Source organism: Vigna radiata, chromosome 11 (genome assembly GCF_000741045.1).
Source record: "Vigna radiata var. radiata cultivar VC1973A chromosome 11, Vradiata_ver6, whole genome shotgun sequence".
Taxonomy (NCBI): domain Eukaryota; kingdom Viridiplantae; phylum Streptophyta; class Magnoliopsida; order Fabales; family Fabaceae; genus Vigna; species Vigna radiata.
Genome location: NC_028361.1, coordinates 19,535,744 through 19,548,459, shown reverse-complemented (window position 1 = coordinate 19,548,459; position 12,716 = coordinate 19,535,744).

Below are 12,716 nucleotides of genomic sequence, written 5' to 3'. Positions count from 1 at the left end.
CTCCTTCGAATCCATGGACACCATCTTTGCCAACATTTCCACCACCGACGTCGTTTTTGTCATCATCCCATGATGATTTGGACTCATCTTCATCGTCCACATCGACTTTTGGCATCGTCATCGGAGTTTCTGTTGGCGTGGTCGGACTTATTCTATTGGTCGGAATTTGGTACAAGTATGTCAGGAAGAAGTTCCGCAGTGACTCCTGTTCCAAGTAATTTATTCATATATTTCTTATCAATGTTTCATTTCAACAGTCTGCACGTGAAAATGTTCATGATCAGGGATTCTGTTCTAATAAATTTATGATTATCGTTTGGCAATTGATGTGTATATATCTTCTATCTTCCATGATAATTTCACAATTCATAGCAAGTGCTTCGATCTTACAAAGTCATATTCTTCTCCTGTGACCAATTCATTCTCTCCAACTACTACTTTCTGGATAATTACTTTTTTAAACTCAAAGAACTTCATGAAAGGTAAAATAGAAAAAAAAAATTATTACCAATTTTTATTTTTAATACGTACATACATATACATATATATAATTATAACATTAGCAAAATAAATAAATTTTTACTTTTGATATGAAATTGTTTAAATTATGTATTTATTTTAATAGATATAATAGTTATTATCATTATTTTTATAATAAAAGAGAGAGAGAGAGAGAGTAAACACACATATGTAGGCAACGCGAAAAACAACAGACAAAAAGTTTTCATAAATTCAAATTAGATAGAAAAAACAAATACTTTTAGAGTTATACAAGGATAATTTTACAATTTAATTTATGAATATTTTCTTTTTAAATAATGTGTACTTCACTATAAATACCGACATTAACTCATCCTATAATCGTATTTATATATCATGTGTATAATATTAGTGTACCATAAATGAAAAATAAAATACAAAACATTAGGAGTATGATATATATATATATATATATATATATGGGGTTTGTTAACACGCGTACACCTGTCTTTTAGTTTATACGTTTTAACAATGTGTACCGGATTATACTAGACAAAAATACCCTCTCATTTATCATGGATTCTAAATTTTAAGGTCAAGGATATTTAAATAATTTTCATTCTCAAAACTAAAAAAAAAACCTCAAACCCTTACTCACCTCCCTCATTCCTCTCAATCCTTTCTCTTTCATCTCTCTCACTCCAACATTATTTTCTCTGTCATTCCTATTGCCCCAATTGAAAAAAAAAAAATCAGAAATCTTGCCTAACCCTAATCCACCTTCCTCACTTATCCAATTTGTTTCTCTCTCGTCTCCATACTCTCCCTCAGCTACATACAACAACCCTTGACATCGTAATTTGTTGCTCTTATTTTGTTTGTTCATTTGGAGGATGTGTTATATATTTTCCCTTCTTATTATTATTAAATTTCATTTTTAAATTAAATCATGTAATTAAAACCTTAATAAATCAATTAAATTTTGATATATTATTTACACATCTACACCACATTTCATTATATTTTTAAAGAACAAGATATTTCCCTCTATTGTCCTTTTCTCTTTACACAAAATGTTATACATGATGTAAGATTACAACCTAGAATTGAAAGAATTGTACTCCTAGGGAGCTCTTCTATACCTATTTCTTTAATTTCCTTATGTCCCTTTTTTACCACTGAATCAACTTCTACAAGCGTTTAGAATAAACTTTAACCATTGTGCAAGATAAAAAACAGTAAAATCATTTTTTACCTTTGAGATTTGGAAAGAGTAACATAAAGTGACAAAGTTTATATTCATTTTACACACATTAATAAATATAAAATGATTATAAAAGAGTAAACTTTTTCAATTTTTAAAAAATATCTCTGATTCAAATTACCACCATCATCTTCAATTGGGTTGAGATGAGAGAAAAAATGTTGGAGTGATGACAGAGAAAATGTTGAGATGAGAGAAAAAATGTTGGAGTGATGATAGAGAAAATGTTGAGATGAGAGAGAAAATATCTCTGATGACAAAGGGTTTCTGATTTTTTTTTTTTTCAATTGAGGCAATAGTAGGGATGACAGAGAAAACATTGGAGTGAGAGAGATGACAGAGAAAATGTTGGAGTAAGAAAGATGAAAGAGAAAGGGTTGAGAGGAATGAGAGAGGTGAGTAAGGTTTGGGGGTTTCTTTTTTTTTTTGTTTTAAGAATGAAAATTATTTAAATATCCTTAACCTTAAAACTTAGAATCCATGATAAATGGGGGTAGCGTACGCGTGTTAACAAATCCATATATATATATATATATATATATATATATATATAAAAGGGTTTGCTAATTTATGTAAAGTGATTTTTCAGTTGGTACATTTTGGCAAAGTGTACCAAATTTTAGGTTACAAAAATATCCTATTTAAAAAAGATACTTTAAATATAAGGATACTTTAGTAATTTTGAAATTTCATTTAAATAAAAAAAAAGTAGTTATTCATTAATTTTTTTTTAAAATAAAAAATAAAAAGAAAGGTAGTTATTTCCCACTACTTAAGAAATATTTTTAATTATAATAATTTTAAATAGATATAATTTTTATAGCTACGTTGTTTTTTAAAAATGGGTGGATCACATCCATAGGCAACATATTTTCCATGACTTAAAGGTATCTTTTGCAATTTTTATTTCCATGACTTTATAGAACTTAGAACTCATCTGGGTTTATAGAACTCGTCTGAGTTTATAGAACTCGTCTGGGTTTATGGAAACCGTCTGAGTTTATAGAACTCTTATGGGTTTATGGAACCCGTCTGAGTTTATAGAACTCTTCTGGGTTTATAGAACCCGTATGGGTTTGTTAAAATAACTACCTTTTATTTTATTTTTTATTTAAAAAAAAAAAACACCTTTAAAAAATATATAATAAAAGCTAATAACTTCTCTCAACACGTAGACCAATCAAGATTTTTCATAACTATCTTTTATTTTTTTATTTTAAATTAAATTTAAAAATTATTAAAATACCATTGGATTTAAAGTTGGTTTTCTTTTTTAACAGAGACATTTTTGTAACCTAAAACTTGGTACACTTTGCTAAAATGTACCAACTGAAAAACTTTCTTACATAAATTAGCAAACTATATATATATATATATATATATATATATATATATATATATTAAAAAAAGCTTTTTTAATATAGATTATTATGAGATATTTTAAAATTTATAAGAGTATATGTGGTTATTTCATGAATTCACCTTTCTCTAATATTCTAGAATGCATTATAACTTTTGAAAGTCTTAACATGTATGGAAATTAAGTGAAAAAGTGAATGAACTAGGTGACGTGAAAGTAAAAGAGAAAGAAAACTGATACATATTAATCCGGTTGTTATGATTTAAAAAATAGTATATATTGATATGAATTATATGTTGTAAAATGCTCCCAAAAATCATAAATTTATTGAGGTTATAGATCTATTTTTTTAAGGACTTATTTGCCGTAAATTCTCAAGATACAACATAATTTTTTTAAAAAAATTGAGATAACAAAATTAGCAAGAATTTTTTTTTAAGTATAAATAAACTCAAGATATTTGAGATAAATGAAGAAGAGAGAAATCGGAGACGAACGAGAACGATTTATATACTATATTCTGTGTGAAAAAGAGAGTTTGTAAGGTGATATTATTTAAGGGAGAGCATTCATGAGAGGGAGTGTTCAAGATTGTATATGTGTGAAAGGAAGTGCTCGAGAAGCATATTTTGTGTGAGGGAGAGAGTTCATCAACTATGTTATGTGTCTTTGGAATGACCACAAGTGCTTTATTTATAAAGTAGGATAAGATATGAGTCCAACCCAAGATCCAGTCGCACCTTACGGTTTGATGAGAGCGTTCAACATATATGGAGTAAATCGAGTCTTGTAGAAAAAAGACGTGATCAAAAGTTTCTTAGAATAACCAAGAGAACCGACGTAGCTCAATCACACACGAGTTTGCATGCTCGCTCATACGAACTAGGCCACATAAGCTTGACCACATGAGCTTAACCGCAAAAGTTTGACCATATGAATTAACAACAAAAAGCTTGACTAAAACAAAAAAAAAAAACACTTTTACAATAAATAAATAAATAAATAGTATATAAATATAAATAAGCACATGTTTTACAATATGTGATTATAATCTATTCAACTTGTTATTCGTTACTATTAGAGAGGAATCTCTTCTGCATAGAACAAAATAAATAAACATTAAACACACAAAAAAAAGTTAATTCTTTATTATATCAAGTATGATAAAAATTAAAATGCATTTGTGCAAGTTTTCTAAAGCCATACATGATTTCATAAATATATATCATCATGTAACAATTATATATACTTTTCAAATTCACTTGTTTAAATCTCATATATCACAAACTTTTTTTCTGGTCGAGAAAATAAATAAATAAAAACAAAGTGAGATGACTTTATATTATTTTTCCTTTGATTTATAAAAAACAAAATTACCTAAAAAAATTACAAAGAATGATACAAATATGTTCAATAAGAATATATATATATATATATAATTTTATTTGGATAAAACATTTAAAAGAATAATTTAATTTTTTATAGACTTTAAAATGATTAATGACAAAATATGTTATTTGGATGATAATTTTAAAAGAAATTGAAAATTTATAATTTTATTAGTGTCATTAATTTTTCTAAAATTAAAGAATTTTAAGTTCCATAAAAATTAAGAATATGAAATTTTCACTAGTATAATAAAATGGTTTTGAAATCGTTCAATATAATAAAATGTTTTAAAATATGGTGATATTTTTGAAATTTTTTACGTAATTATAGGCTTTAATTTTAAAATAATTCAAGTCTATGTATATGTTTCCGTTTTTTAAATAATTGTATCATATATTAGTATATATATTTCGTTTATTTACGTTTATTTAAAGAATTGAAGCCTATAATTTTGTAAATAATATTAAAATATCATTAATGATATTTTTAAAAATATTTGTATAACTATAGGTTTTGATTCTTTAAATAACTATAGGTCTATTCATCTTTTAGGATTAAAATTTGAAAAAAAAAATACATTTTCTCCAAAGTTTTTTATTTGCCCTACTGCATCACTCCTTCACTACAAGAGCTACTCTCCTCCTTCCTCATCGTCAAATGTGAACCACGGTGCTACTTTCGTTGTCACTCCTCCACTCTCCTCCTTTCACTTCCATTCCTCATTGCTAACATGAATTGTGTCATCATGTCACCTTTACGAGCCTTCTTTTCCTTCCCATTTCAAAAGTGATGAAAGGTTCATTCTCTCGTATTGCATTTATTGTCTTCTCATTCTTAAATTTATATTTTGATTTTTATAGTTTGGATTAACTTGGTCCAACTTGATTCGGCTTGACCTAAGCTCAAATAGACCTAGCTTAACTTGACATGAAATTGACTCAACTTAGTTTAACATCAATTTGACTTTATATCTTAATCTAGTATAAGTTGTACTCAACATGGCCAAGCCTGACCCAATTTCTCTTAATTCCATCTATACCCAACCCGACCAAGACTTGGCCCAAGTTGTATTCAACCGAACTTGACTTGAAATAGGTCTAGCCCAACTCAAATAAACATGGCCCCACCCTGACTCAGCTTCACTCGAACCCAAGCCTACTCAACCTAGCCTCAGCCTAGGTTAACTCAACTCGAGTGAGCTTGGGTTGATGACTCCATTGAGACCGTGTTGACTCAGCTCACATGGGCTCAAGTTGATTAGGCTTAAAACTCAACTTGCTCGAGTTTACTTAAATCGACCTAGAGCAAGCTGATCTTGCTCAACATGGGTTCAGGTAGACTTAACTCGACTTGGGCTTAGGTAGACTACTTGGGTTCGAGTCAACTCGTCTCAAGTTGGTATCAAGCCAACTTTGCTTGACCAAGATCTTAGTCCACTCGGCTCAAGATAAGCTCATACCAACTCAACTCATCCTAGACTCAAATCTACTTGGCTTAACTCTAACATGAATTGACTCAATCCAACCTTGCATGAGCCTAACTCAATGTTAATGTACTTGGGTATATTTTGATCTAGTATTTCATAACGTGAAAATAATTTATTTTGATGTAAATTGATAAAATATTAGCAAATACATAAAAATATTTTGAACAACTTTAATAAAAACAAAATATCACTCTGGATCAACTACAAAAGTAGACTTGTCAATTTGGTCCACTTAATCAGGGTTGGCGTTGACCCACGTGGGTTGGGACCAAAAAGGCTCATAGAACAGAAATCCCAATTGAAAAAGCCCACATGGTCAAAATGCCCACAAAAGCCATGTAAGCAAAACTAACCCAAGGAGTTTTTTCTAAAACATGAAAAAAACATTATTATCTTTTAAATATCTTATTGGACTTTCAGCTTAGACCGACCCAATTCTACCTTTTGTCTGAGCAGACACATCTCAACCTTCGACCCAAATTAAACTGCCTTGACCTTAGGGTCGAACCGTCCAATCTCAACTTTTGGTTTGAGTTGACCCATCAAACCTTCAGTCCAGACCATTCAATTTTGATCTTTGACTCAAGCCAACCTATCTTGACTTTCAACCCTTAGAGTTCCATCTTGACCATTAGTCTAAGGCAAGTCGTCTTGACCTTCGGCTCGAGGTAGTCCATCTTAACATTTAGCTTAGGGCAAGTCATCACAACTTTGGGCCCAACCAATCCTTTTCATCCTACAGCCAGGACACACTCGTCTCGATCTTCATACCAAACCAGTTTGTCTCCATTTTCAGTTCGAGTTGACCCATCCTAACCTTTGATCTGAGTCGGTTCGTCTCGACCTTAACCTAGACCAATCTGCGTCAACCTTTGACCTGGATCAACCCATCTCGACTTTTAGTCGTGACTAGCCGGTCTATTTCAAAGGATTATCAATATTAATATTTTCTTAATTTTAACAATCATTTACTATATAAATAATTTTTCAAATTTAATGGTAATTGAACTTTAATATTAAAATTTACTAAATTTAAATTTCTTTTTATGTAATTTGAGAAGTAAAATAGTTTCAAATAAAATCAATTCAAATTTAATATATTTAAATGTTTTAAAAATTATAAAATTTTCTATACAAACATGTGTTACCTATAATCTTTTATTATTTTAAACATGTGTTACATGCATTTTCTCATTGGGTTTAAAATACAACTATAAAATAACAAATAAACAATAAAATAATAATATGTATGCTGTATTAAAATATTATTGTGTGAAAATATCTATTTTCATTTTGGTTTAGTATTGTATCTTTCACCCGTACAAAACAAAGCCTGTAAGTTAAGGATGGTGACTTGTCATTTGATCGAAATTATTAAAATTTAAAAGCATGACTTGACTTTGTAACGTGACAATAGATGTTGACAAAATATCACTCTTAACTAATTAATAAAAAAGTAAATCATTTTTGTTGGTTGATAATAATGCGAATAATTTATACAAGTTTGTACATTTAAAATAAACCCTCTTTGTCATTTGAAAAGCTCAGGTTAATATTTTACTTAGTACGAATAAATATTCTAACATTTTAATCATTTGGTAGTTAAATGATTGATCAATTATGAGTAGCATATACACTATAACTTCGAATTTTCCAAGTCAATGAAGAACGATTAGTTTTGTAAAGATGCTACTTGTGTACACATCTCTAGTTCCAGAGTTAAATAATTTATTATATTTAAAAACTCGGGTCTTGGAATCGGAGGAAATAATAATAATTTATTTTAACTGCTTGTAATTAATTATTTTAACTGCTTAGAAATATTTCTTTTTGAAATTATCCAAAAGAGTATTTATGTATAATAGAAAAAGAAAAAGGGATTAATATAATAAAAAAAATGAATGGATGGCTAGAAACACCAAAATACACAAAAGATTAGTAACGTATATTTCTTTTTGAAATTATCATCAACTGTGACTTTTTTTTCGAAAAAGAAAAGTTAAATAAGAAATAATAATGAAAACATAGTTTCAGAAGACAATTTAGTATAAGTTAAGTTATAAAAATTATTTAAATAATGTATAAAGAACATTTTCTCATTTTTTTTACATACATATTTACACAATTATATTTTAAAATAAAATATTTTGAATGAGATAGTTATCATACGCATTCTTAGTAAAAGACAATAAGGAAAAAAAAAAACAGATGCCCTCTTTTCAACCATAAGAAAAACTGTTTTACTTCTTTTTCATATTTTTTTTAATGAAAGAGAAAAATAATTACATTAGTTAAGAACAATTTTCACAAAAGGATATCACTATTTTCATATAAGAGATAATTGTCAAGTTAAAGACTTTCTGTCTTTTGGTCGACATGGAAGAATATGAAGTCGGATTCTAAAGTCAAGTCTTCGTTTGCTCTTTAAGTCTATATTGGAAAAGTATTAGGTATGGATTTGGTTAAAGAGGCATAATTATATATTTCAAATCCATGAATTTAGATGTTCAAAATGAACAACTAGGTATTGTACCACATGATCATTCGCTCAGTTATAAATCAGATGATCAATTATTGTTGAAACACAAACAAATTTTTATTAGGATCGGACATTTGAGAGAAGTTAGACCGATTGGTCAATGTTTCAGGTGATTAACTTTAGTGTTAAACAACTTAAAGGTAAAATGTGATTACTAACCATTGGATCAATCAAAATACCACTCCAAAATCTATATATATATATATATATATATATATATATATATATATATATATATATATATATATATATATATATGTTTGAGGTAAGAAGGTATGTGATATACATTTACTGTGTAATTAATATTTGAACTGTCAAACGTTGAGTTGACTTTGGCATCAGAGTGCCTTCTGTAGGTATCCTTGAATGGTCTGCACGAACGACTACAATAGGATTTGGAGTTGAAGACAACTTTTGACCCTTTAGCAGTCTATTGGATGTTGGACCATTGACCCCGACCCTATACTCCGAAACATTTTGGCGCCCACCGTAAGGACAAGTATTCAACAACCAACAAAACCATATGGTGACTCTAAGAATAACCATGCAGAGATATTAAATATGTTAATAACCATGTAGAAACATATGGAAGAAATGTGGTAGGGATACGAAGAGGAGTTGGCAACTATATGAGCCAAAAATGCAGTTATGCATTAAGAGTAGAGCGTCAAACAGTCAATGTCTCGCACAGCTCAACAACAAAAACAACAATATCAACCTGCCCCAACTAGACAAAGAAAAGACCTTTGTAGGACAGCCTAGGGTAGCACGAGAGCTAACAAAGAGAACTTGTCCGTGTAGACAGTGAACACAATCAACTTGTTGCCTTTCACAGTGGCCATCATAGAGACTCTTATGCCTCTAGTTCTCCCAACCTTCGAGAAGTATGATGGATCAACTAATCTGGGCGAGCATTTGAGGATGTTCATCAACCAAATGACTTTCTACACCACAAGCAACCTAGTATGGTGTAAAATTTTCTCCCTTTCCCTTAAAGGAGAGGTGTTGGCATGGTTCAGCTCCCTACCACCCAACTCAATTAACAACTTTACAACCATTCACTTGAAGTACTTGAGAACACTAGAAGGGGGGTTGAATAGTGTTATTGGAAAACTTTTTTACAACCGATTTAGTTGAGCACTTTAGTCGAGAATAAAGATTTTACGTGAGTTATTAAACACTCGACCTTGAAATAAGAATAAACAATGAGTTCTTTTCAAATGCTCTTTGAAATACTTGTTGCAGGGTTTTAATTAAACTTCCACTTAAATGAAATATCGTTTAATATAGGAAGCTCTTATGTTAGATATGAAATTGCAACTGCAAGTTTTATAAGAGAAACGTTGAGAGAGAATAAAATAATAAGTGCACAGATATTTTTATACCGGTTCACTCCAATTGAGCTACATCCAGTCTCCTCTAACCTTAGAGGGTTCCACTATAATCTTTAACAAGATTACAACTGAGTATTCTCACAAATCCTAATATCCCTAGACAATCCTGGTATCAACTTGATATGATGCCTAGTTGAGTTTCACCCACTCCTGGTTGTGCAGTATTCTTCACCACTCCTGGTATCCCTAGACGCTCCTGGTATCTACATGATACACCGCCCAGTTGAGTTTCACCCACTCTTGGTTTCCACTAGACAATCCTAGTATCAACCTAATACATTTCCTAGTAATCCTTAACTCATTTGAGTTAATCAACAAGTGTTTGAATTTTCTTCAGAATTTGCAATCAATTTGATTGCTTACAAGTCGTCAGACAATTACTCTCACAAAGAGGATATATGTTCAATACAATTCAATCTACAGACTTGATAAGTGTTTATCTCTCTTTTATCTCAACTTACAAACAGTAAGCTTATATTATAATGAAGTTTGAGAATGTTTCTCGATTTAAGCTTTTTCTTCTCAGATATTCTCTTCTAATTCTTGAGCTCTTATGTACTTTTCTCTCGACGATATTTTTTTTTCTCTTTGTATGCTTTTATCTTTGTTAGTTATCCTCTTGATTCTTTCTTCGAATCATATTCAATTTAAAGGCTTTTCAAAAGATATTCATTAGATTGAGCTTCGCCTTGAATCTTGTGTCTTCTTAGTCTTGTCGTGTGAAGCAAACGTTGGTTAAAGTGAAATTGTCAGAGCAAGCTTAATTTTTTAGTACTTTGATAGAAGTAGGTTGTACTATTTTTCTAGCATGACTTTTGATTGAGAAAACATTTCGTGAATGTCTTATTTGTCTATAACGTCCACTTTTCATATGTATCAAATAAAGTAGGTGGATGCGTGAAGTTGGTAATATGCATAAAGTATAGTAGATATGTATACAATAGATATGTCTTTTATCTTATCACTTTTGTTGCTTTTTAATGTTGATCATTTAATGATATTTAATGCATGTTCGGAAGAACAAAACGTTTTCTACATTTTCTACTATTCAGGTAGTATTTTATCATTTAATCTTTTCTCTAAGATACCAAGCATTGATTAAAGACTTTATTGTTGAACGCAGTGAAAGGTTTAACTCAAGGTATCGTCTAGTCTATTGTAAACGCTTTTAAGATTTTCTTTCTTTCAGCTAGAGCGTTTAGCGAGTTTGTCTTCTACAAGTTTTTCGAATATTAATTGAGACTCTTAAAGGGCTTACCAAGAACATTGTCTCGACACTGTTACATTCTTATCTATTTGATAGTTTGATTGATTAGCGTTTGGTACAGTATCTTCCACATTTATCACGACTCTCATTGACGCTTTAACTTTGGGAATCATTTAGAGTTACATCTAGTTTAGCCTAATTGTTTTTCTAAGAATTTTCGAAGTTAATAAGTTTTCAAAGTATTTAACTTATCACATATGTTTTCGCTATTCTGATATTTTTGTGATAACATCTTCGTATCCATATTTTGTTTGATGTTTGTTTTGTTAAACTTCAAAACATATGAGAGTGTTTAGACATTTTAGTCTTTTAGACGATTTTGTCTTAACATCAGTCACTGTTTGACATGTAATTCATCATAAGCAGGTCCACCGAACAACTCTCACAAGCAGGTCCACCTGAAAACTCTTACCTTGGTGAACCTCTCAAGCAAGAATAGGAGGAGTCCCTCTGCTATTTCATGGATCAGTTTGGGAATATCGCTCGGCAGATAAGGAATCTTAACCATGATTTTTCCCTCATACATGTGATAACGACCTTGAAGCCTGAACCATTCGTTCATAGCTTGTGCATGAGGCCAACAAAAACCATGAGGAGCTGAGGAGAGGATCACAAAGTATACGCGAGTCAAAGACATGCAGGTCTTCCACAAGCTCTATAAGTAGTATGAAGCTTCCATGAGTGAAAAGAAGGAAGGTAAGAATTCAAATGGTGGTAGCGATAAGAGGGGCGAGTTTCGATGGAGGGACCTACCCCAAGTGCCACGCTTAAACCAATATAGCTCGTTGAATGCACTCAAAGTCGAGATACTTGAGGAGCCTTTAAGTGTTGACCTAATTCCTCTTCAAAGGAGGAGGGTTTCGCCCCTTCGGTCTGACGCCAAAAAACATTACCTCCATCATAAGAATATGGGGCACATCATGGAGGATTGCATCACCCTTCATGATAAAATTGAGGAATTGATCAGTGTGGGTCACCTTAAGAAAGAGAAGAGGAGAGAGCACTCATATCACTCCTTTGGGACTTAACAACGATGGGACTTGAGGAGTAGAAGTAGGGATCGCCCGCTACACGATCATATTAATACAATCTTAGGAGGATTCGTAGGAGGTGGATCCTCATCATCAGCGCACAAGCATCAAGTTTGGGCCCTAAAAATTGTCCACCTAGTGGATAGAAAACTAGAGTTCATGCTGCCTATCACGTTCACGAACGAAGAATTCAAGGTTCCTAACCCCGATCAGGATGACCGCATGGTAATAACAGTTGAGATAGCTCATTATGGGCTCAGTAAAGTGTTGATCGACCAGGGGAGCACGATCAACATCCTATATTGGAAGACGTTGCTCAAGATAGATTTATCAAAAGACCTCATTGTGTCGTATGATGAATGTATATTTATGCCCGCATTTTATGTTTAATTCCAAAATTTTTATGGAATTATTGTGTTTAAATGATTGATTTGAAAAGGATTTGAGACCTCATTGTGTTTTGTTAGAGATATTATATTTAGTTTATATTGTGTTTATGTTAATTA